Here is a 6093-nt window from a genome sequence, read left to right as displayed (position 1 = left end):
ATAGATTCTAAGCTCCATGAGGTTAGTTAATACATATGTCTTGCTAAATGATATATCTCCATCACTGACCCCATTGCCAGGCACACAGCAGATTCTATCAATGAGCCAATTGGGTATGCTTATAGCAATTGCTCTAAGACTTGAAATCAACTACATATCAATGATGGGTAATGAATTGTTATAAGACCGTACCTACAAAGAGCATAGTGCAGTACTGGGTACATTGAATCACTCAATTGAGATAAAAGGAATATAATAATAATTAACTATATTAAAATGCAAATACACAATGAACATATATTTATAATTTCTTAAGATAAATTGTAATTTTAGATTCATACCAGTGACCTGATTATTAGGCTCATTATCACAAGGATATTTGAAAGCCTTTTACCATATGATTTAATTTGCTGTCAATCAGATATGTTTTCATTTTAATATTACCAAAGATAGAAATTTGAATTTCTAAAATGCCAGCAGGAGGAAGAGAAATAAAACAACATTTATTGAAAGCTTTTCAATGCTCTACAGAATTTGGGTTTATTTTAAACTCATTTTAATTAAAATATATTTTGTTCATTTTAATTTTTTCCATAGTTCAGTATTTCTTGCAGAGAAACATAGGTAAAAAAGAAAAAAAAACTGTGGTAATACAGTACACATGTTGTAGGCAGTTATGCTTTTGATATTTCTGACATTGCTTTAGAGTAGTCCTTAAATCTGGTTTCTGTTCGGCACGTTATGGTTTTAACATATTCTAGAAGCTCTTTTACCTCTAAGTCAAATCCTACTTGCAGCCTATCATTTAGCTTTGATCATTGCCTTTTTTTATTAGTATGTTTCATCTTTGTTGTATTTGTATTTAATTTTGAGGTATTTTACAAGCACCATTTATAAATATAATACAGTATGATGTTTATGTATGTATTCTCTTAAACGTGTACGAATAAACCTTGTTAACTTGATAAGTACTAGCTGTGCCCACAATGAAGAAGTAGTTTACAGGAAGAATACTGGAAGAAGTTGAATGTCTGCTCCAAACACCCAGTGAGTGATTTCATTGTTACTTTCAATCTTCTTTCACACTTGTATCCCCCTCCCAGAGTGCTTCCCTGAAACTAAGGGAGTTAAAGGGAACTGGACCGAGACTATCCCTCCCATGCTTACTGTGCATGTGTTCTAAATAATAAATGAAAGTATGATATTTGTAGAATCAGTAGTTGACAATCTATTGAACAGGACCAGTACTCAAATATATGAGTTTAGAGCAGAGGTTGGCAAATTTTTTTTGTAAAGGGCTCAGTAATAAGTATTTTACACTTTGAGGACCATCTAGTCTCTGTGTCAACTACTCACTCTGCTGTGGTAGAATGAAAGCAGCCATAGATCATACATAAATGGATGAGTGTGGCTCTATTCCAAAAAACAAACAAACAAATCCCAAAAATGTCTTTTATTTATAAAATCAGACAATGGGCCATATTTGGTTTTAGGTCTTGTCAACCTGCTGGTTTAGAGGGTAGGTTCTCATGCCCATATTTCCCAAGGCAAAATTCCATTGGCATAAAATCAGAACAAAATTTTATATAATAATTATTTTCAAGCTCTTCAGTGATACATGAAAAGTATATGTTTATAACTAAAAATTGATAGAAACGAGATTACCAGTGTAATATATAATAAATTAATTGAACAGAGGACATAATGAACTAAGGAGTAGTGGAGTTTCAAGTGGAAAAAGCCTATATAATTTTTTTATGAAAATATAGGTAATTTGAATGTTATAGATACATTTTTAAATGATTGTATATTCTGTTATGCTGAATTCATTCATATGTATCCTGTTAAGTTGATAAATGTCAACTAGAACATAGGACTCAATTTTGAATGCACATCTGAATCTCTCGGGAGTTTTAAGAATCACAGATGAGGCATTTCCATTTATGATCATGGCAGAATAACTGATAATAAAATTGCACCCCTACCGCCCCACCATGAATAACTAGAAAAATGCACAAAATATGTGGAACAACCCTTTTCAGACTTAAACAACTGATAGTGCAGGATCCCGGAGGGAAGGAAAAGAACAAGGTGAGCCCTCCAATAGCCCCCAATTTCAGTCCCAGGCATTTACTAGACTTCACTGAGCATAGCGGACTTCTCAGGCATAAGAGACAGAGACAAAAGTTTGGAGAGCTGAGGTGGCTGCAGAGTACCAGAGCAGAGAGAATTCTGCACTGAATGAGTCCTGTATATCTGAATTGGGGTCATATGGAACATTTGGCTGAATAAGTGTCGCATGCATAAGGAGAGACTTGACAAGGTTGGGCAAAACACAGCTCTCAGAGATCTGTAAACTAAACAGTCCTCACAGTTCACATGGGGCTGGAATATAACCAAAGTAGAGTAGCCTTATTGATTACCCTGAGAATTCAGTAGAGACCCCAGAAAGGCCACATTATAGGAGGAAGGTTGTACTACCCCTAAAATAAAAGGTAACCTAGCTTAGCTATCTTTAAGAAGTCCTAACAAAGCTTAGAAAAAACTCTCAACAAGAAAATGCTGATATGCAAGTACATAATTGTCCAAAATGAAACTCAATATTTTTTTCAAGGAAAACAACAAAATCTAGACAACATCAACATTTATAATGTCCACTGTCCAATCAATAATTACTAAACATGTAGTTGGAAAATATGACTTATAACCAGGAAAAAAAATCAGTTAAAATGACCCAGAATTGACAGATACAATAATATTAACAAAGAATTTAAAAAGTTATTATAAACGTGACAGAAAATAAAGGAATCAATATAATGAAGAGAGAAATAGGACCTGTTAACAAAAAAAAAAGGAACAGAAACGGAATGGAAAAGAAAAGGAACTTGTAGATATGGAAATTATGCTGTGGCTGCATTTCTTCTCTCTCCTTAGCCCACTTGTCCTTGACCTGTCAGTAATAAGGAAATAGTTATAGCTAATGCTCTGCTGCTAATTTTGCTTCGCTTGGCATTTTAAATGAAATGTTCTTTATAGTGTATATTTATATTCACTTTTACTGGAGATTATTCCACCCTATAAAACTCATATCTAATATACTTAACAGCTGAGATTATTTGAAAGAAGTGAACTAACTTTGACTGTTAAATGTATTTCTTAAATCAAAAGTGATATGTATGTTAAAGTTCCAATGAAACAAAATTATCAAATATTCAAAGTTAATTTTTTACGGTATATAGCTGCACTACATACTTGAAAGTTAAATCTGAGTCTGATTAGAGGATGTTTCTCCTTAATTCACTTTCATTTTCCCTTTCAGAAAGATTTGAGTACCTGTTCTATATTTGACAAGGATAATTTACTATATTTTCTCAAGCAATTTCTGGATGTTCCAAAGATATATCAGTAACCATCATATGCACCCATAATTAATGCCGGAGTTGAGTCAGCATACAGAAAGTATGGCCTTTGGATGGCAACTCTTGGCTGAACTCCTAATGTTCTGTTTCAGTTTCTGATGAGGTGGTGAAGTGGAAAGCTAGTACGATGTAATTTTGCCATGTTTCTTTTGGGATTTTTGAAAGAGGATCAGCGGCTTAAAATCACTAGATGAAACATTTCAGCTTTTCAGAGACTAGAATGAGGAAGGTCAAAGCTAATTTTTAAAAATTCTACCTGAAATATCTGAATCCATTCCAGATAAACCCAAGTAGAGTGGTAGTAATACTTATTAGGACTACAAGAATATGATACAATATATGTGAAGTATGGTATAATTCATACACATTCTACATTTTCAATATCAGGAACAGTTACAATCAATTTGTTTTCCAAAGATCAGCATAATGCCAAAACTTTAAAATGTAAATATTTCAGTCTAAATAAACCAAAAACATGATAAGAATCAATTTATAAATGTAACATTTTTCAATACTTTTTAATAATCCCTGCAGTAATGCTAATACCTACTTAATAAATTCATTTTGAATGATAGTCAATGGTTCGGATTTGCTTAGTATTTAATATTTATAATGTTTGCAGAAAATGAGCATTAACTCTAAAGAACACCAGTTTCTAAATGTTTTAAATTGGTTTGGTTTCAAACAGCATTCTTTTAGTAAATGCAATAACATATACACACATTTTTTAGCAAAAAAGATTGTAAGAATGTTCTGATAAACCAACCAAATGATCAGACATTATATTTTCTAAGGCATGAGGACATTTTTAAAGGCCTTCTACTTACCCAGCCAGGATAAAGAAACTGATAGAATATTCCAAAGGAATTACTTAAAACAAAGAAATCAGGACCACATTGAAACCCCCGAATCCTTCTTTTCCTTTTGTATTTCTGACAGGAGTGATCTTATTTCACCTATACGTTACCTTTCTGTACGTTTTGATTTTTCCATTGAGATCATTTTGTGCTTTTAGAATAATCAGAAGCTACTATGTTCTATCCCCCACCCCCACTCTATGAAGAATGTGAACAATTAATATTTAGTCCAGCTCAACTAGGAAATTGTTCTACTTTTTGTATGAAATGTATATCTCATACAGAAAAATGTATATATTATTCATTGTGTTATGTTAGCTATGTCTTTTTAAGAAAATATATATTTATCATCACAGAAATTTCCGAGATTGTAATGGAGCCTGTTTATTATTACAATAGTATGACCTTTTTCAGACTTGCGTTTCCATTAACTATTTTTTTAAATGAATTTCTGGGAAGAATGTGGTTCTTGTTACCACTTGCAAAGTATTTTGCACAATTTGATCTGGTTTATTTTTTCTCAACGTTTGAGTATGAAAATTGCCAAACAGAAAATTTGAAATACTTGCATAGTGAATATCCAGATAACTACCACTTGAATTCTGCAATTGCTAACATCTTGCTATATTTGCTTTACCTCATATCATATATCTGTCCATCCCTGTATCCATCCATCTATCAATCCATCTTACTCTTTGATGCATTTTACCCCTACACACATCAGCATGCATATCTTTTCCTTGAGTTCAATGTTTGTTTTCAGACATTTTATTCTTAGAGGCAAACTTCACACACAGTGATGAACCAATCTTGAGTGTACTGTGCCATGAGTTTTGACAAAAGCATACACTCTGTAACCAACTGCTCAAGATATTAAACAGATGCAAATCCCTATCAAGATATGAAACATTTCCATCACCTGCAGACAATTTCTGCATGTCCCTCCCAAGTCAATTCCTTAGAAGTAACCCTTTTCACATTTTCTCCATAGTTTAGTTTTGAGCTTAGCCTAGTATCTCTGCCTCCAGTTTCTCCACACTCAAGTAGTCCATTTCTCACACTATGCTAGAACATTATACCACTTCTATAGTGAAAATCAAACAGACACAAAATAATATAAACTAAAAAGAATTGACCCCATCTATTAAATAATGGGACCATCATAACATTCCACATCCATTACAATTTGGTCCCAAACTTCCTTTCTATCATTATTTATGATATTCCCCACAATTTCCATCAGTTCTGTAATCACACTGAACTATCTCTTATTCTCTGAATAAACCACAAGTATTATACTGTTATCTTGGGTCATACATAAGCATTTAATATATTTAAGAGTCATGGTTTGGCTATCTGAGGATCCATGACATGTAGTAAATTTAAATACAGCTGAATGACAGATTTGAATTACAAGCTTCACGAAACTGACATGTGGAAGCAGGACCTACAGTAAGTGAATGAGCACAGCCAGCTCCATACATCTGCCTCTCAATATAATGACATTTGTTATACATCAAGTATACATTCACTCTCACCCAGATTTTGAAGGGATCACTTAATTTGTTTCACTGTTTTAAGGAGGAAATCATAAGCTATAAGGAAACAGAGCTTACAGGATTCACAGCCTTAGGGCTTATTCCTCAGATATATAAATGTTCTGTCCTAGTTACTTCTCAGTGCTGCAAGAAATAGGAAAATAAACTTTTATTCTTATTCTAAATATATTAGTTTCTATCATAGCCTTTTATGCCTTTTCTTAATTACCTATTTACATGTTAATTCTTCCTTACAAATTAAAGAAAATTAGGAAGCAT

Source organism: Orcinus orca, chromosome X (assembly GCF_937001465.1).
Source record: "Orcinus orca chromosome X, mOrcOrc1.1, whole genome shotgun sequence".
NCBI classification, from domain to species: Eukaryota; Metazoa; Chordata; class Mammalia; order Artiodactyla; family Delphinidae; genus Orcinus; species Orcinus orca.
The sequence above is the reverse complement of the archived record's forward strand: the minus strand, read 5'-3'. Positions refer to the sequence as shown.